We start from the raw sequence: 21,486 nt of genomic DNA on the forward strand, positions 1-21,486 counted from the left end.
GGAGGACATGGGTCTGCCTAGCTATTTTTAGGTGGTCAAAACTTTTTCTATTGTGTTTTTAAACCTGGTTTTGTTGAGTTTACAGTAGACATTTCTCCCCGCTAGTTCTAGTTTTTCTAAGTGTCTGAGTGTGTTTGTTTTCTGTCTTCTTAGAGACTGTAGTAAGAGGCTCTCTTGGTGACTCTCAAGAGGCTGTCAGAACTACTAGTCAGAGGCCTTTTTAATTCAGTTAACTCTTAAATAAGTTTCTTTTTCAATTGGAAAAAAAAAAAAGCAAAACTAGAGCAACCAAGAAGTTTTACTGGCACTCGCTGCCTTTGAGAGACTACATCTGACCAATGTCTCATTGTTCTTTTAACATCTAGAAATAAAATTCACCTGTACTTTTCACTGGCCCTCATCTACCCTTCTGTCCCTGGAATTCAGGTAAGCTAAACATAATGTTTATGTTATAAACGTGGCAGTGGCCAACTTTCCTGAGAAATAAGGTTTGACATTCAAAGCAATTTAGTAATTTGCTCAGTCTTTTAAAATGGCATTTGCTGCTGACCTTGACATAATTCAGGTACAAGATTTCACATTCATTTGTGTCAACTGAAGATTTCTAGTATTTATGAATTTCAAGCATCCACTATCCACATGCCAAGACACAATTCTTATTCTGGATACCCTCAGGTTTTTGGCTTTTATGCAGTTAATGACCATCCTGTGCTCCATTTTAATCAAAATGATATAATTATGAGTCAGAAATAAAAAATCTGAAACTCAGGGAAACATTTGAGGCAGAGTTTTAATTTCTTCAGAAATAACAGAAATGAAAGATAAATGTATGTATCAATGGTATATAACTTTTGAGTTATCTGATTGAGGTATCTTTCCTCCTAAAAAAAAAAACAAAAAAAGTTGTACATACACACATATACCCAAAATTTGGTCTTAGTTTCACAGCCTTATCAGTCTCTTTGTAATTCAACCCTTTAATAATTTATTTACCAGACATAAGAAAGTGTTGTGGGTCATATGTAGAGTGAAGGTAACTTTTTTCTGGTTGTATGAATGTAATAAGCTAACGAAACTTAACAGATAAAACAGACTTAATAGAATTCAGTTACTGATAACTTCTCAAAGTACTGCTTAACAAGATCCACATGAATGTCCTGTCCTGTCCTGTCCTGCCCTGACCCCAGGTGTTCTTGAAACCTGTGAATGTCCCTTAATTAGGGCATTTCCTTTCTTTTTAAATATTTATGCAGTCATCTCATCTTCAGTTTCTTAATGTTGAAAATGGTTATAATATGCCATCTCTGCAGGGTGGTTGTGAGAACCAAGTGAAAAATGCCTATAAAATGCCTCTCAGAATGCTTGGCAAACAGTAAGTCTGCAAACTTAAGGTTCATTTTGAAAAAGGTATTTTTGACACAAATAGATCCATGAGAAAGTGTGGGACAGTAACTATACTATATACATTGATATGTTCTAACCAAGTTTATTATATTTCATTCTGGTATTCACTTGATATTTAATATTATCTAGCAGTAACATCATCTTGCTCTAACCTCTCTGAATATGTCTCCTTCAAAAGTGAAAAATTTACGTTTTGCTACCTGAGAGAATGTGGTAAGACTTAAGTTAGTTAACAATGTTGTAAAATGCTCTGAAATTATAAATAAATAATGACACGAATATTCAAATATGTTTCTATAGTTAGGACACAGGGATAAAAAGAAATGTTTCAAATGAAATGTTTCCTGATAAAGCAGCAACATTCTTAAACACTAAAAATTATTTTTAAAAAAGAGGATAAAAATAAAACCAGCAGTGCTTAATGCAGATACATAATAGTTAAAAAGTTAATATTTTATTATTACAATATCTAATATCATGAAAATTAATATTTTATCAACACCTTTAAGTTATTGTGAATACTGCATTTTACCAAACACTAGTAGTAGCAAGTGGAAACCAATGCTGACTTCTTCCTGCTGTGGCGCTGGTTCCAAGTGCTGAGTCTAAGAGCATCAGGCCAGTTTTCTTCTTCCGAGACAAGCTTGGAAGACACTGATAACCACCCTGGACAGTCACACACTGGCTTCACAATGCAGCCTTGCCTAATGCCTGTGCTAACGTGTTACCTCGTAGGTAAATTTGAAAAGGTCTGAATAAACAAAACTTTATAACCTGAATAAACAAATGTTATAACCATCACCTTCTACTTACCTTGGAAAAGTTAACAAAAAACCCACTACACAAATCCCTAGGATCTCCGACTGTATATCATGTCAACAAAGTTAGTTATGCTGCACAAATACAGTACAAAGGAGGCAGTCCATGAATCTTTTAATTCACTAATGCACTGTAACGTACCACTACACAAATCCCTAGGATCTCCGACTGTATATCATGTCAACAAAGTTAGTTATGCTGCCCAAATACAGTACAAAGGAGGCAGTCCATTTATCTTTTAATTCACTAATGCACTGTAACGTGTGAAACTGGAAGAGTCTCAGACCAATTTAACTTTTTCTTTTTTGGCAGCTGGCTGGTACAGGGATAGAACTCTGGACACCCTGGTGTTATCAGCACCATGCTCTAACCAACTGAGCTAACCAGCCAGCCCTCAAACCAATTTAGATGTCAGCAATTGCTGAGTACCCACCACTAGAGGTAGAGTATAAATTTTCACACTGGTGAAATATATATTAAAACTGTACACTATGAAGATCTGAAATATCTTGGTACGGATTGGGCACTTCCATTAGCAATAATATCATACCACAAACCAGCCTCTAATCAGACCTTGCAAATGAAGTGATGTGAGCACATCCTCCCAACCACCCTAGCTTGTTTCCCCTATATAAATCCTCTCATTACGTTCCTTACTTCCCATATACAGGGCTTCTGGGTTGAATTACTGGAGATACACTACTAGTGAGAACTTAAACTTTTCTGGGTTCTATTTCTCTATCAATTCTTATGAGTAAGAATCAAGAGGTTTAAACAAAAACACAGCCAAAACTCGGAAGAGGCAGCCTCTAACCTTTCATTTTACAATTAGAGAACACTAAGATTAGAAGGGCTAAAGAGTTCACAGGAAGCAAAGTGGAGTGGAATTTCTGACTCAAATAATATATCAGAGATTCATATTTCACTTATGCCTATATTCTTTACTATCCTGGATATGAGATTTGATCATCAAATTACAAATAGTCTCCTGCAATACACTAATAAATTCACAGTCAGAACTTCAATATGCATGAAACTTTGAAAGGATCATCTATAAGCATTGCATAATACATGCTACAAACTGAGAATAGACAAACATGAATACAAACATACCGCAAACACCTCCAAGCGAGAACTACTAGAGAAGGCACTCCTGAAAGTGACAGCCACAATTTAGGTGGCATCAAGCCGATGGAAGAAAGTTCTGCATACGTAGTTAAACAGAAAGCTCTTCTGCTTGTTTTGTTTTTAATTGTAAAGTTTATTTTAACAATGTATATTATGTTATACATTATATAACAATGTATATTATGTTTTGTTTTAATTGCAATGTTATTTTAATAACATTTCTACTATGATAATCCCATGTACTATGTGAGGGTACTTCAAAAAATTCATGGAAAAACAGAACTAAAAAATAATACAAACCTTTCCACAAACTTTTTGAAGAACCCTCATACATATAGTGCATGAAATTATCACAGTAAAAACAACATATCATGGTTCTTTACATAAATTGGTAAGCAGGAATAACATTTATAAAATGTTCTGAATAATATTTTGTTAAACAACTTGACATTTTAGGGAAATTGTACACAAATAATTGAAATAAAGCCAATTTCTAGTTCACTTTGTCCTCTTTTTGGATTAGTTTTATTGAATGCCTAAGGACTGTTTTCATATTGGATGCTACAAATTCAATCAAGATCTCAAAACATTAAGATATACTCTGTCATGTAATTAAGCTTCTCATTTCTAGCTGTCACACCAAGTTATTTTTCTGTCTCAGCCTTCAGACCAATTTTATGTCCTTCCCCATGAAAATCTGTTGCAACAAAGATACACTCATATGCAATAGCCAGCTGTACTGCTAACATCTTTTTTTTTGTTTGCTTGTTTTTTACTAAACAAAACATGAATATATAAACGGCATCACATACTTGGCATTCTTATCTGTCATAGGTACAAAATTCTCTTTTTGGCTGCTACTTAGCAGATGTAAGGCACCATATGTTGTTGAATGTCAGAATTTCTAATGTTTATTTTCTCAAACTCAGACTTACTAAAGAAATGCCTACTAATCAGAATTTCTATTGTTCCAGACAAAGATACCTTCACCTAGAAAGCAGAAAAGACTAACATCAAACTTATCAAAGAATCTATTGACAACTAAGCTACAAAAGAAACACTCTTAGCCTAAAGAGCTCTACTTCTACGATGAAGAAAATTTTATGAGAACATCAACATTAACTGTGTTGCTAGGAAACAAAAGAGCCTCCATCCACTCAAGTAACTTCTGTTCCAATCAGAGGTGTGAGGGCTTTATTTAGGCTGTACGGACACTGGACCCTTTACCCATTTTGGAAAAAAGAACACAGAAAGAAGTGTCTAAAGCCAGAAGCTTTAATGAGAGCATATGAACAATTATCTCACTTAAGTGAGAAAACATGACTTGCCTATCAGCCTGTGATTCTAAAGGACTCTGGTCATCTGGCAGAAAGCTTCTCCTCAAACAGCAGTAACCCTGAAGACTGTAACCACAGCTCCAGGAAAGAACATCTACTCATTCTTTTCAAATAATAGACTGGGAGAAGGAGGAATAACTTCCTCCCTTCTCTGGGAATACCAAGGGCAGTCCGCTACTCATCAGTCTCTCAGGGTCTGCCTGAAAATTCCTAACACGGCCACGTCAGTTCAGGGACAGAACCCTCCTGCTAAAAAGCAATAAAGGTGCTTTTCTCTTAATGTCAATTTCCTTTTCAAATAACCATGGATATACAAATTGTTAATGAGAGTTATTTCTTTCCTCTTACACATTTCTGGGGAAAAAAGTAACTAAATTTAAAATTAACAATAAAAAATATTTTAACTAATCAGGGGCCAGCCCGTGGCTCACTCGGTAGAGTGCGGTGCTGGAAAAAAAAAAATTTAACTAATCAAGAGTTTAGTAGCAAGAATATAAACGCTGGTGCTCATGAGAGGGAAAACTGTGCTATAACATGTAACTTAATACATCAGTAATATACAGTATTCCACGATCACAAGAGAAGTGATTAGGCTCATCTGATTTCACCAAAAATAATTATGACATTTATTTTTTTCCAGATTCACTCTTTAATCAATTATATTGATTATATCTTTTAGAAACATATTTCCTTTCCTACTAAAACACAGAAGGCTTAATACATCAGTAATATACAGTATTCCACGATCACAAGAGAAGTGATTAGGCTCATCTGACTTCACCAAAAATAATTATGACATTTATTTTTTTCCAGATTCACTCTTTAATCAATTATATTGATTATATCTTTTAGAAATATATTTCCTTTCCTACTAAAACACAGAAGGAAACACTTCACTTTTCATTCCTGGGTAAAAATCTCTATAGTGTACTGATGAACCTTTCTGGTGGGTCAGAAGTTAAAAACAGGGCTCAAAAGTCCTTGTCTTCAAAAATCCTGTAACTGGCCCTACTTTCTCACAAAAGCAGAGTGGTTAGCGGATGCAGAACAGGCAATCAGCATCCCAAGTCAGACATTTTACCCCAGCACTCGGGGGTTAACAAGACAGTCTTCCAACTTTGCAGCTACATCTCACTTAAGTAGAAGAGAAGACAGAGAAAGTTATGAGAAGGCATATGCTGAGATAAAACAGAGTCCGTAAAGGCAGGAATTAGTGATCAAAGCAAATTATTTGCATGGGCACTATTTCTGTTGCCTCAAGGAGACAGCCATGTGCTATGACCGCTGGGCTCAGCAAAGATGTGTAATTTGGGATAAGGTTGCTATTTTCTGTGACCTCTGTACAGTGTAGTCAATTTATGTGATTTATTACAACCTTGCATTTTAGACAGGAGTGACAACTGTGGAGGGACACTTGAATGGTGAGTGTGAAAAATGTAAAAATAATAGGAAAACAAACACAAATTGCAGGCTTGTTTTCTGTTTCTGTTTAGAAGGGATTTTGATCAAAATTTAATATAGGCCAAATGGGTACTTTATATTTTATATGTGAAACCAGCTGGGGCCCACAGTCAGAGCCTGCAGTGGGGGGCGGGGATAGGTGTGTGCGTCAGGGATAGAGGGAGGTATTAACTCAAACTAATAAGCAATCTCTCAAGTTAGATTTCAATACTCTACAACAAACTAACATGGTCCCAGAATCTCACTAGTCTAAATATTCTGCATTAGTCTTACTTTAATTAAAGGATCTCAAAGTGCATGTTAAAACCACTGTCTCGAGATATAGCCCCACTGGGTACCTTACTTATGAAAGAGAAGAATAGATTTTTATTCCCCTATCCTTAAATCCCCACCTCCAATTGACCCATTTCCTCAGATCCTGGTTGAATGGGGCTTTGTGTTGGAGAATGGAATGCCAGCATCTGCACAGCCTAAGGCAGAAAGAGCCCAGGGATGGCCTCTCAACAGCAGCCTCTCCTAAGAAGTATAACAACCACTGCATACCCATCACACCCTTCGCCTGAACAAAACATGGAAGAGATTCTCTCCAAAGATGGTAAAATGGGGCTTTACTGGGCTGTGGGAAAATGAAACAATATGATCCTCATATAGGCAATTTTGGCCCCCTTACAAAAGGAAGGAGTTAAAAAGAGGTACAGATTTTGTTCCCCAAGGCCACACGCCGATCATGACACACCTGCCACTCACTTGGCTTAAGTTACTATACGCATTATCCACTTAACCCACATTCCTACCAGTGGAACTACCTGTCAGAGTTCTGGAGCCATAGCAGGCAATGGTTAAGGCCAAGGCTACAGGATGCCTCAGATGTGAATGATGTGACTAACAAGCTGTTATTTCCCAAAGCAGGACACACTGTTAAGCCTTGTATACCTGCACATGACATACAAATCACAGGGCTAATCTCAAAAGCTCTGCAGAATGTGAAATGGTGAGATGATGAGCTTCAGACAGCACATGTTCACTGCCTTGCTGGGAACCTACTGCACTGTTCCACATACTTGGGACAATGGGACCCCTGCCCTCCTGGAGCTTACAATCTAACAGAGGGAGCAGACATTAAACAATAAACACAGCATGTAAATTATAAATAGGTTAGATAATAAATACTTTGGAAAAGCACAGGGGCAGGTTGCAAGTAGCGTCCTAAAAAGCTATATGCAAAACATTGGTGGAAAGTACTTTCTCCCAACAGGTGCTATATATCAGATTTTCTTTGTTTTTTTTTTAAAGATGACCAGTAAGGGGATATTAACTCTTGACTTGGTGTTGTCAGCACCACGCTCTCCCAAGTGAGCAAACCAGCCATCTCTATATAGGGATCCAAACCCGTGGCCTTGGTGTTATCAGCACCGCACTCTCCCAAGTGAGCCACGGGTTTTTGACTCTCTTTTTCCCTAAAAGTTAAACTTCACAACTTTATTTCCAGGAACACACAAGGAAAATGGAAAAGTGGGTTCTATTATATAGGGAGGAGCCTGTCACACAGAGTCTACTTTTGGCCAGAGTCTAATGACAACTTTCTTTTAAAGACAGAAAGTAGCAAGGCTGGCAGGATGCAAAAGACACGTGATTAGCACGCAGGCAGGTCCAGGCACCCTCTATTTACACTGCTGCCCTCTAATGAGGTGTGCCAGTGGTCTACAAAAGAGAACTGTTTGTGGTTCTTAGACTTTGGGGGCAGCCTTCTAAATCAAATAAAGATAGCCAAACACGAAAAACAGGCTAAGTCAGGTGGCGGGGAGTAAAAAGAAAAAAAGGGCTAAAGAATTCAATTACAGTAAGAAAAGAGCCATCCTTTCTGGCCTTCACATAATTTGTCACTGCCAAATCTTTTCAAATAAATATGCACTTAGGCAAAAGAAACCAGTCTCACAGGCTCCAACACAAACCACTTGTCCTTACAATGGCTTTCCATATATATTTACCATGAAACTCATAGGAACTATTGAATTCTCACTTCATAGGAATCATATTTAAATTAGAACATAAGACTAACATTTCTAGGAAATCTAATGTTCAGTATTATACTTCCCACATAACACCCCCCTTACACTGCCTTTTCAACCTTTTAGTTATTCCTAATTTCTCATTTATATTCAGGCTCTTGCTTTCTAATACTTTCATGCACATTATCATGGGTTTCTTTCTTGAATTCTGCTAAAAATCTTCATTTTTACTCTACCTTTCCATGTATAAAAGAAAAAGAAAAAGCTGTTAAAAATCTCAATTGTCATCACATTACATGAAAGAGAAAAATCATTCTTCCTGTAGGAAAGACTTGCTTTTCTGTATATAATATCCAAACAAGGGCCGAGCCCCTGGGGCACTTGGGAGAGTGCGGCGCTGGGAGCTCCTGCCGCGGGTTTGGATCCTATGTAGGGATGACCGGTGCACTCACAGCACTCACTGGCTGAGCACGGTGCGGACGGTCTCAAAAAGGACAAAAAATAAAATAAAATAAAATAAATAATAATAATAATAATAATAATAATAATATCCAAACAAACTGACACGTGATGGCAATTATCAAGTGAAAGTTTGTTTAGAACCAATTTTTATAAAATCTTTTTATCACTAATCTTGCAAGGTACTCTTATTCCACCTTTTAATTAATCTTCTCTAAATAACTGAGATTTTTGTATGAGGACAAATTAAATAACTTTTCCTTTTGAAATTAGCCTTCTTAAGGAAGTGCTTCTAACTAAAAAAAACCAAAATGTCAAGTTAAAAATATGTAATTTGGTGGAGAAAAAACAGTTATGTATGTTTTCAACCTGCTAGGTAAAACTACAAGAAACACAATGGTTGACAAAATCACATACACATGTGCAGTCAAGGTTTTTGATTCACCTACAAAGAAAAATTAACTTTTGCTTTTGAACAGTAAAGGATATTATTTGAACACTATTTATAAATTATGGTATAATGTTTACTAAATAAGTTTCCCTTTGGGGCTTGGTGGAGATAAAAGGGCTTCTCTTCACTTATCCTTAGTAAATTCCTTGACTTTTACATAATATTCCCAATCCTATTGTTACCTAATACAGAAAGGCAACTCTTACCACTTGCATTCTGCTTCATCACTCTCATTATCTCATTCACTTATGTTCAGATAAGCCAGTGTTAAAGAAGGCATAACACATTATTTATCAGAATCTCTTCCAGAAATACCCTGTGTTGCCAGTCAGTTTTACTCAATATGTAACCACTGTAGTTAGGCCCACCCATTTTAAACACAGCCTCCTGATCCTTCCTTAGTCCCTAGAGGGGGAAAAAAACATACAAGCAAGAAATGATTGAGATTTACTAGTAATTAAGCAGTATTTGACAAAGCTAGCAACAGCAAAATTGAGCAGAAGGCTTGTCTCTATGATACTGAACAGAAGAAAAACCTTAAAGAGACAGTTGTGCATGAAGCTCCAGTGTGGACTATCTCCAATAAGCTATAAGAGGTTTTGAATGAAGGTGGTTTCCACTTAAGAAAAGTATTCAGTGTATTTTTTCCCCTCATGAAGGCCAACCCATAGGCATCCATGCTACAAATGACACTGCCCGTGGGGGAAGAGAAATCCCTTTACTTTTATACTAACTATAGGATTGGGTTTCAGCTTCAGCCAGTGTTCCTGGTGAGGAAACCAAGAGGTAGATACCGGGTTATAAAAACAATGGTTTCTTCTCTGCTGAGTTCTGTGGTCATTTTACTGCTCCCCACATTTTTCCATACAAATCATATTAACATTAAATATACTTATATTAGACTTACCCTCTACTTTCCCAAAATGATTATTTAGATATATAATACCAATTACAAGAATAAGAATGCAAGAGATACTTAATCCAAAGGCAACTATAATGATAGTGGTTGAGGATGCTCACTAAACAGGTTCTCAGATATCATCTCCCTATTTCTACAACAACCCCCAAACCCACAAACGCAAATTTCTAGCTGTGTAATGACTGATCAAACTTTCATGCACCATATATCAATTCAGGTAAAGTTGCCAAGATGACTTCTGCCCAGAGCATAACAGCCCAATCCAAACCTAAGACGTTTTCTTTATAAAAAAGAAAAAAGAAAAAAAAAAGTCATTAAACCATCTCTCATTAATACTGACCTTGTTGTTCACTGTCCGCTTCAGTTTTCGAAAAACCAGGTGCAACAGGAAGGGGCCGAGGTGGCCGGGGCTTTGGTGTGGGAGGCGAGATTTTTTTCCTTCCAATATATTCTACATAAGTTCCCGGAAAGTCCCCCCTCTCCCCCGTGGTTTCATTATAGCCATTGAGCCAGCCAATTTCTTCAGGCCTGGCTTCCTGTCCCTCACTGAATCCAAGCGCTACTAAGGACCCTTTATTCACAGTCAATATGTCACCCAAGTGCAAGTCAATATCTTCTTCTCTTTCCTTTTTGTAATCATACAGTGCTCTGTACTGGTACCCCTCGGCACTCATGTTTGCAAATCTGTTACCATGCAATAGAAGAGTCTGGCTGTGCACTGCAGTCTAACTTTACGTTTTTATAAAGAGAGAATTCAGAGAGTGTGTTAAAACTCCTAATATGTGTCCAGCAGGGGACAAAAGACCACTCTCCAAAGGTTTAAGAGGAGAGGTGACTGGTTGTCCGGCTGTCCATCTGTCCTCCATCAATGGTGTAGCTGAAGACAGGGCCCCACTTCTTCCACGTGCCACAGTCCTCGCAATGGCTTCCTTTTCAGCAACTTGTCAACACTTTGACTCCAGGCTGACTCTCACATCGAGGACCAATCCTTTCTGACACTCTTGTCACACTGCCCATCTGTCGTCTGATTTTACTGTTGCGCTCCACACGTGAGCTGCACCTACCAAAGGAAAAATAAGACTTATGAATGAACATCACACTTTGCCATCTGTGTGAATCTGAATTTCTACTTCCATTCAACAAGTCCTTAATCAATTTGGCAGATGTTCACAGGCCAGTGTGCTTTTGCTTGACACAGTATACACAACAAAGATTACTAAGACCGTCCCTGCCTTCTAAGAACACTAGGTGGGGGCGGGAGGAGTGTTGGCACGAGGCAATGTCTCAGAGATAAGATTGGTACATAAGGAATCATAACACTAGGTAAATGCCATAAGAGGCAGAAACTAAATACTACAGGGTTCTAAAGAGGGAAAGACCATATCTACTGCAGGAATATGACAAGAGAATGGAATGTGTGGCATGATCCTAGGTAGGGAAGTGACTAAGCAAATGTCATATTCTGGGAAGAGCTAGAACAGGCAGTCCGATCCATCTGGAGCCAGAGGGAGCAGTGGGTTCCGTGTTAGAAAGATAGGCAGGTGCCGTATGACATCGCACATGCCTGTGATTGTAATTCAGTCCACAACGGAGAGCATCGAAAGGGCTTGGAGAAAGGGGAGCAACCAGATCAGAACTGCACTTGAGGAATCTCAGTCTTACCATGGTGCGTGGGAGAGATTGGCAGAGGGAGAGAACAGAAGTGAGGAAAGCTGAGAAAGGTGCCTTGCAGCGGTCTGGGCAAGTGGCCACCAGGCACAAACCAATGTGCCAGCAGCAGGAGTGGAAAGGGGAGGACTGAATTAAGAGACATTGCACAGAGACAATGAGTGGGATATGGCATGTGCTTAAATGCAGGGCGAGAAAGAGAAAGAGGAGCCAAGGGTGCCTGATCCTGAACTAATGAGAATAATTTTTTGTACCAATATCAGGCAAAGGGAAGCCAGGAGACCAGATACTGGGCATCCACATGCAAGAGAGCCAGTAGCTGGCTGCAACCTGCTCTGTGATTCAGGAGAGGAACACACTAGAGACTTGCTAATGAGCCACAAACAAGGCAAGCTGAACTCAATGGAATAGAGGAGCTCACGAGGAAAAAAAAAATAAGTTAAAAAAATGATCCAAGGACAAAACGTTGAGGTTCAATGAATCCAACTGAGAATAGAAAGTCAAGGTTTAAAGACAATGCATTGTCCTGGAAACGGGATAAAAGGGTTCAGGAAAGAAAAGTTGATCCCTAAGACCAAATCTTGCAGTGGCTTGCAGATGAGGGAGACTGAGTCAAGGCTAGATAATTTGGGGCTCTGCCTGACGTGCAATCATCACTGACTTTTGAGGAAGCAGATTCCAGTCCAGTAGTGAGGATAATAATTAGACCTTAAGCAGTTAAGAAATGAGAGAGGAAGAAGAAATGGTTGCCACAGATTATAAAGATAGCTTAGTGGAGGAGGAAATGGGTAATGAAAGTGTTTTCCTTTTTCTTTTTTCTTTTTAAACATGATAGAGGCAGAAGAATTAAAGCATCAGACTCTCTAAGTTAGAGAGTTAGTAAGTCAGAGTGGATGTCTGATAAGACAGTGTGCAAACATATACACTTTGCAGTCCATTCATTTCTCAGTGTTATCTTTTGAGTAAAAGCAACCTAAAGGTTTCAGTTAAGCTGGCTGCACAATAAAGCAATAAAAATAAAAGTCACATGATTTCAGTGTGCTATATCAAAGAGAGCTTTTATATGTTCTGAAGAATGGAACACTTTAGAAGTTTAATATTACAGGCACTCTTCAGTGTAGGCATCTTAAGCAAAATCTAATCATAGATTAATTGTTATGTTGGCATTCAGAAGTGTAAAATATTCAACTTTACATGGTTAAAGCCGCTTAGCTGTAATACAATAAACACTCTTAGGCGAGTTACTTATTAAAAGAAGCAAAAACAAACACTGGAAGTCTTTGTGTAGCAAGAATATTAATTTGGGATAGTGCTCTACTTTGCATTTCAGTTGTCAGAGAAAAAATTAAATCAATAGCAGAGTATGTGAGAAAAATGAGCTGTATTATTTGTTTGAAGAAAGCCTCTCCTTTTGAAAGTATGAGAATCAAATTAAATGTTCACTGCAGAAATTCGCACAAAAATGTAGAACCAGCAAATCTCATTTTTAGTACTAATGTACTCTGTACAAAAGAGATACAGAACTCTAAAGAGCATGAAAATTTACATATCTCTAAATGCTTAGAAAATCAGGCAATATGCCTAAGAATAATTTAATTCTTCCAAGTCTGTCTCGAAATTTTTGTTGGCTTTTCCTGACAATGTATGTCTTTTTGAGAAAAAAAAAAAATCCTGAACCAGTAGGCTGGGTACATCTTTATGCCAGCTGCTGCTTAGCACTTCTACTATTTCAACCACCCAGTGGGCCAGTTTGGTGAAATTCTTAAGAGAATGGGAAGTATGATCTCTCTCCTCTCTCTCCCCCCCCCCCAATCCCCTAACAAACATCAAGCAGGCCCCTGCTCACAGCATACCTAAGTAGCTATGCACATTCCATACCTAGCGGGGGACACTGTTCTAAGCAAAGACCCCACATCTTGTCAGGGTCTTACAAACCTGAAAACTGTGCCTGACTCTACCTAAGGCTAAATCTGTGCAAAGGCAAAAACAACCTTAAGGAACCTGATGACTTTAAAGGGGCTAGACTCCAGAGAAGCAATCCCCAACCAAACTGTTAGAGACCCTAAAGGTCCCTACAAATTCTCTCTCCTTTGCCACCTGTAAGAAGGACTTTATTTCCTATATAAGAAGAACCCTATGCAAAACTTTGGGTGCTCGTCTGATAAAAGAACCCCAAATTTTCTATGACTCCGGGATTGTAAGTAGAACACACCATTCCTGTCTTCTGAGACTCCATAATCAAGGCCAGGAAGACAGATGCAGACAGAACAGGTTAAACAATTCAAGGTCAGCCATGATTCAGTGTCAAGTAAGTGGTTTGAGAGCAATACTGTAAAAGAAGAGGGAGAGCAGACAAGTCACGTGGGTGGGGACTGGATTGTGTGTGGCAAAGTTCAAAAAGACCTAAGCCAGGCAGTGGAGGCAGGCATCTCTACCCTACTGTACACCTTTCTCCTGACTGCTACACCCACTTTAATGTCAGTCATTGTCATCGTCATCGCCATCTGATACTTCTTGAGAGCTATATGCGTATTAACCCATTCAATCTTCAAGAAACCATATAAAGTAGGTACTATCAATATTCTCACTTTCATATAAGGAAAACAAAGGTCAGAAAGTTTAGTATCTTGGCCATATAACACACAGCAATTGAGAGGTGGAACCAGAATTCAGGTCCAGGCAGTCGGGCTCTAGAGCACCCACTTTTAACACCATTAGAACCTACTGCCTCAACTCCACTTGCTTTGATACCCGGTATATCAGAAGTGTCAACAATGCATATTCATTGCCTGTGCAAGCTGATCTCTCAGATTAACCCTGAATGTTTGCCTTTTACTCTGTGGGACAGCATCCTTACTGATAGTGTATGTGGCTCTTTCACATACCTCCACAAAAAGAAGCCATTATAACTTGGCAGCAGATCCATCAAGCCCAAGACCCACCATGTCAACTATGCAAATTTTCTTCCAAAGAGACTTCATTAAAATGCATCCTTGCCAAAGAAGTCCATAAACTAGTGAATAAAAGAATACTGGGCACACCACTTCTGGAAGCCTGCCCATTTCTGGAAGCCTGCCCATTTCTGCTCTGTGGGCTTAGCTTCTGCCACCTGTATCCCTTTTGGCATCTCTGCCCCTTGTCACTATCCCGGGCTCCTCACTGCACAATTCTTGACAACTTAGCTCCTCCTTAGGGGGATATATATTCACAGTCCATGGGCTGTCACATCTAGAGGTCTGGCAAGTTATCTTTTCTCTCACTCTCAAATTCTCCCCAGGACTGCAGAAGACCCAGCAGCCTGAGGCATTTGGTAGCATGTGTGTGATCCTTCTGAGATCAATTCAGAGCCCAAACTATCCAAATTGACAGGATATATCTTTCCCAGATTCACAAAACTATGCCTCCATTCTCTTTGGCTACATACACCTGTCCGTTGAACTATTTCCACCCAGATGCAACTTGATTATTCACATAGTAAAGTTTTTAATATGTGAATATTCATCATCTACAATTTAATATTTTCAAATAACCAAGGCAGTTTTATGACATAGGCTCCAACTTAGAGCATGCATGAGTTACTGTAACAAAGGTATAAAGGAATCCAATGATCAAATAACAAATTAACTTACTCTTATATAACATCATATGGGACAATTCAAAATTACCTTATAGGGAATTATTTTGTTCCAGCCTTTCAACCCTTTTAATGACTACCTGAAATCCCATTAATTAGAACTATATTTCCTGTCTCTGTGAAGATACTGAGTGATTCTCATTACGTTCCTCAAAATAAAATTGTTTCTGATGCTCTACAAATAGCAATCCATGACTGCTTAAAGGAGACTTTTAATTTAACCCTCTAACCTGCGGGAATTTCGGCAAAGAACCAAACAAAATTCTTTGAAACGCCCTCTTACTTTGTGGACTTACTCCATTCCCCTTTCACAAAGGACAAGGATTTGGAAAACTTGCTGGGGAGTCAGGAATAAAGATATTTTTAAATCACATTAAATAAATCAAGAATATATCCTAGTCATGTGTTTGGCACTGGGTGGCAGCATAAAATGGATCTTCAAACAAGGCAGGGAGGGTATGAAGGGGTTCCTGGGCCTGCAGCCCACTCCTCTACATTCCATCTTTCCACCCTCAGTGTGCTAGCTCAGAGCAAGCTCCCCACCTAAATGGATGCAGTCTCTAAAAATACATACATATCATTATTTAAAAGTCTTTCATACCTTTCAATTTTTAATATACTAGAAATCATGAAAATCAAACTGAACAGAGTTAAAATATCCTAGTGTCTTAGTCCGTTTTGTTGCTATAACAGAATACCTGACTCTGGGTAACTTGTAGAAAATATAAGTTTATTTGGCTCACAGTTCTGGAGGCTTAGAAGTCCAAAAGCATGGTGCAGGCATATAGTGAAGGCCTTCACGCTGCATCATCCTTAGTAGAAGGCAGAAGGGCAAGAGTGCGAAAGCAAGAGGGCCAAACTCACTTTTATAATCCCACTCTCCTGTTAACTAACCTACTTCCATGATAATGACATTAATCCATTCATGACTCCCAACACTGTTGCACTGGGGGATAAGTTTCCACCACATGAACTTTGGGGGACACGTTCAAACCATAGCACCCAGTAAAGATAGGGAATTACCTTTAAATTAAAAGAATGGGCTCAGGGTGAATTGTATGATACGTGAATTTTATCTCAAATAAAATAAAACGAAAATGATAGGCTCAGATTATGCCCAAAGTCACAGATATCAAATATCTCAATTAATTTCAAACCAATCAACCAACCACACACGCTGGGTGTGTGGTGTGGCAAGAAGGGTATGTAGGCTCCAATTCCTTCCCTCAAGCCCTTCAGGTGTTGGGGGAGAAGGGCAAATGGCACAAGACCAGCTGAAACAACAGGAGACAGGGATCCTCAGAAAGCAGTCAACGTGATGGGGTGGCACCTTAGCACTGCAGGAGGCGCAAAGCAAAGAGCGCCCGGCCCTGAGGTCCCTGAGAAGGGTGATGCAGCTTCCAGGACCTAAGGAACAGATCCTATCACCTGGAAAAGGCCATTAGGCTGATCATCGAGTTCTCTGCATCGTCACAGTGGACAGGACATGAGGAGGCAGCCACACGGAAGGAGGGCACTGAAGGAGATGATCTAAAGTCCTGCTTCGTCTAAACAATGCTGTTCTGCAAAATTCTTGGCAAGAAGGTTAGTATGAGCACTGAGCTGCCCCATCGGTGCCTAGATATTTAACCTTGGGCAAATTACTTAAACCTCTCTGTGGCACAGTTTTAACACCTGTGAAAGACATAAGCAAACCTATACCTCATAGAGTCATTATGAGGATTAATGGAAATTACCCACATAAAGCACCTGCTTGATAATAAGAGCCAAATATAATTAACACCAACGTGGTGCTTACTATGTGTCAGGCACAGTTCTTAGAGTTTTACATATACTACTCATTTATTCTGTACAACCACTGTGGGTACCATTAACCCCGTTTTACAGAGAAAACAAGCAGAGAAAAGTTAAATAACTTGCCTTAAGTTTGTAGCTAGTAAACTGCAGCAATGGTGCTATTATTATTATGAGAGTACTTCAAAAAGTTTATGGAAAATGAAATTAAAAGATGAGAATCTTTCCATGAACTTTTTGAAGAACCGTCGTATTATTACTATTAGTATTGAATGTCACTTACTTCCAGTTATCTGAATCATGTTTAAAACAGGAGCAGATATTTGCCAGGAATTTTCTTTTGCCCTACTTCTAAATGCTGCAAACAGTTCTGAATGCATCCTGAAGCAGCTAAAATAAAACTCTCTGCTTCCTTAATTCCTTTTCCATGTAAATAGACAGACAATTGATAAAGCTTTCAGGTGAACTTTGCTCATCTAGTTCTCGCCCTACCTGAGGAAGAGGATGGCTCTGCAGCGGTCAGGGCAAAGGACACCTGGGAGGGGCGTTGGGGGGGTGCTGGTGGGGCAGGGGATGGGACTTAGGGGACTATACTCCTCTCCACTCTCCAACAGGGTTTCCTGGCTGCTCCTTGGGCTGCCCTCAAAAAAAAAAAAAAAGAAAAGAAAAGAAAAAATGACAGCACTAATGCACCCTTCCAGGGACTGTGCAGCTGTGTCCTCATGGTACAGCCCCATACATGGAGCTGAGCCCAGGCTTGGGACCACTAGGACATCCAGAGATGAAGGCAAGGGGTAAGACCGGGCCAGCTCAGGCACCTTGGCTTTATTAACTCACGACGCCTGCTGGTGGAGGGTTGTCACACTTTGGCCTGACTCCTGTGACTTCAGTACTCTCTGGGGTGATCATTAACCTAAAAACTACTTTGACAACAGGTGCCTGTGGGTAGGTATTTGATTTTACTTTAAGGAAAACAATGCTGGTAGACTAAAATCTTCAAAGACATTCTTATGTCAGACTTTTTTTCTCCACCAGTAATAGCTAAACTACACTCACTCTACCCTTTCCAAAAAAAAAAAAAACCTAACAAAAGCCAAACACGCAAGTTTATGAGTAATTACATAGTCTATTTTTCAGCTCATTTGATTTAATGCACATGAAATGGCCTTTAATTGCATCTCTTTCAGGCAAGTAATTCTAATAAGAGTATTGACAGAATCACGGCAAGTCATCACATTAGTGTGTTGGTGGAAGAGGAATGGGAAAAAAAATCAGTAAATATGAATGCTTTAAAAACAAATTACGACCTAGGTTTTTGATAAGAAGCTGTGATATAATTCATATTACACCCTCTAAAATAAAAACTAAATTGATAATCCCTCTTTCACAGGTAAGTGACTTTCTAGTTTTCCAGGGCCTCCCCTGTGCACTGCAAGAGGGAAGTCTAACACACATATTCTAATACTTAAGCATTTTCCATTTTCTGCATTGTGTATGCCTTAAAAGTGAGAGAATTAAAAGAAAAAAACCCAAATGCAAACATTATCTCAGCCTGCTATATTCTACTTGACCATAAAATCATTTTTTTCAGTCTGCTCATACACCATTTCTTTATTCAATAAAACAAATTTTGCAAATCACAAAATGTAAACGCAATAAAAGCTGAACTAGAATTGTCCCTGGTTTTAATGACCATGTGGACAAGCTTCGAGTGTGGATGCCTTTTTACAATACTCCCCTGAACTATCTAAGAAGAAAGGAAATTTCAATCAATATACTAACTAAAAAGTTACATGGCATTCAAGGAAAAATTTAATTAAAGGGATAGCCAACGCTTTTAACAGTACAAAATTTGGGTACCTTCAGTAGATTTGCATTTAAGATTCAAAGCCCTTCAAAAATCAGATTAGGTGTAATCAACATTTCTAGAAGATAAACACATATCACCATCATCACTGTCAATAACCAAAGTATGAACTTATTGTACCACTTCTGTTTCTCAAAATGAACTTCATGCTGTGGGAATGTCTTGAGCTTAATACATTCAAATTCAAGAAATAGCTAAAGAAAAACAATATATTTAATCAGTGAGAAGTGAAATGCTTCTTTACACTGACTACATAGCAACACAGTTGTGAAAAGACACAGTGATATTATCATTTTTAAAAAGCAAGTAAAAGGGCTGGCCCGTGGCTCACTTGGGAGAGTGTGGTGCTGATAACACCAAGGCCAAGGGTTCGGATCCCTATAGAGGGATGGCCGGTTAGCTCATTTTGGAGAGTGTGGTGCTGACAACAGCAAGTCAAGGGTTAAGATCCCCATAGAGGTCATATTCTAAAAAAATAAAAATAAAAAGCAGATAAAACAGCAGATAGTAGTGTATACATTTCAGGGTTCTGTTATGCAACTATGAACAGGTCCCACATCAAGATGAAAGTTAAAAGTAAATGCACACTACACTTTAAAAGCCAGTATCACATATATAAAACTTTCTTCCAATCATAAAAATCTGTACTTTCTATGGAATAGGTACTACGACCCTTTAGAACAGTTACCTTACCTGCAACTGGCTTAAAAAGCTAGAGGCCAGCAGTGACATTATCCAGCACCTCTCCCACCAGCCTTTTCAATACAAACCTTGACTCTGAAACAACATACAATATACCTTCCCAAACTTTAGAGGTACGAAAAAAAAAGAAAAAAATCACGCAGGGTATTTTTTTTTTTTTTTGTAATGAGCAAAACACTTACTTCCTAGAGTTTAAGCAACTTTTGTACCTAAGGAAACTATCATCTGCTTGCTTTTAAATGGTTTATTCCAAGAACAGGTAATCTGTCAAAAAGTTATAGCTAGTGAAGTGTAATTTTTCTTTCTTTCTTTTTGATAAAATATGCTTGTGGTCTTCCTCTATGCAGAAGTCACCGAATTCCTAATGTGAAGATCTATTACTCTGACAGCCTGTGTCAGAATTAAACCTGTCTGCCTACTCCAAACTTTCCTAGCTTATCCCTAACCATCTTTAAGGTTGCCAAAATGTAACACAAGCTAATGAAATATTAAAATATAATTCCATATAAAGCCTTGGTCAATAAGCTTTGTGAATATCGCGCCTAACAACTAAAACTTGAACCTCATCACACTGAAATGACAATCTCACGCTGCATTCAAAACCCGGAACTGCTTTATCCATTCGTAGTTCGCACTGACAAAAAGGAAAAGAACAGAAAAAAAAAAAAAAAATCCTGAAGTCATGAAACCCTCAAATAACGAGTGAACTCGCACGCGGACAGCAACAGCTCTGCAGCTCCGCCGGGGATTAACAGTGGAAGTGAGACCTTTATTACCGGCGCCCCCAGAGAAGCAGAATCCACTCCCCCGCCCCACACACACATTCTACATTCAACATGTAACAGCCATTCCGCTCCCACCCTTGCATTTCATGCTCGAGTTCTGGTTACCAAAGTACATTTCTGTGCAGGGGGCCTGGCCCAAGCTTTTCTGTTCTCTTTGTCTTGTGATCTGCGGGGCAGCTTCTGCCCTTGGGAAGTGAGTGGCAGAGCTGTGGTTTCCAGACAATTCCCCACGATATTGCAGCGCCGGCTTGCACGCTCCCTTGCTCTCCCCAGCCGGCTCCATATTGCTGGGCAGGTCCTCCAGTCTCGCCCCGAGTTCCAAAAGGCTGGATTTCCAGGCGCTTCCGAGACTCCACTCAGTATGCCTCCAACAACCTGCCTGAGCTTGGCCGGCTCCTAGAGCCTCGTTGGGGCCCCAGCGACCAACCGCCCTAAGGCGCACTTCCCCCACCCCGGAAGAGGAGGGCGGCAAACTTGGAGGGCGGAGGCTAGGGGCGAGCTCCGGGGACCCCCGCCGCCCCTCCCGCCCCGGGGAACGGCCCGGGCAGCGACCCTGGCAGCAGCTGGAGGGCCGTGGGCCAAGGGAGCGCTCCTTCCTGCTAACGCAAAGGCAGCGGCGGGTCAGGGCGCTCTCCTCCGGCGAAGGGCTCCGGAAACCTGCAGCCAGGCGACAGCGGGGACCCTCGAAAGTGTGCGGTGACGGAGGGTGGGGGCAGCCCGAGCTCGCCGGCAACTCCAGGCGCGAATGCGCCCAGCGGTGTGCAGAACCCGCTCGGAAATGGAGCGCAGAGGTGGCCGGGAGCACGCACGTCGTTGGCCGCGAGCGGGGCAATGCCGCCCGGCGCACAGGGGGTGCCAGCGGCGGGGAGGGCCGGCGGCTGGCCGCTTCCCCCGGCTCCGCTCTGCAGAAGGAGAAGCGACTGCTGGTGACAGGAAGAGAGCGGCAGCCGCGCACGTATGCACCGCCTCCCCCTCCCGAGCACACACACCCGGACCCGCCGCCGCTGCCTACCTCCCCCGCCGGCCGGCTTCCTTCCTCTGCGGGGCCC

The 21,486-nt window shown here is 40.1% G+C and overlaps 1 long non-coding RNA gene across 1 annotated transcript; it reads right to left on the reverse strand.

Moving 5' to 3' along the window:
* Positions 1–772: 772 nt before the first annotated feature.
* On the reverse strand, positions 773–21,486 carry LOC103590849. The gene is made up of 3 exons (XR_550513.1): positions 21,450–21,486; positions 10,328–11,047; positions 773–881 (listed from the first exon to the last, which is right to left on the reverse strand). It is a non-coding gene; the product is annotated as an uncharacterized LOC103590849 (long non-coding RNA).

This window comes from Galeopterus variegatus, unplaced genomic scaffold, assembly GCF_000696425.1.
Source record: "Galeopterus variegatus unplaced genomic scaffold, G_variegatus-3.0.2 Scaffold885, whole genome shotgun sequence".
In the NCBI taxonomy this organism is placed as follows: domain Eukaryota; kingdom Metazoa; phylum Chordata; class Mammalia; order Dermoptera; family Cynocephalidae; genus Galeopterus; species Galeopterus variegatus.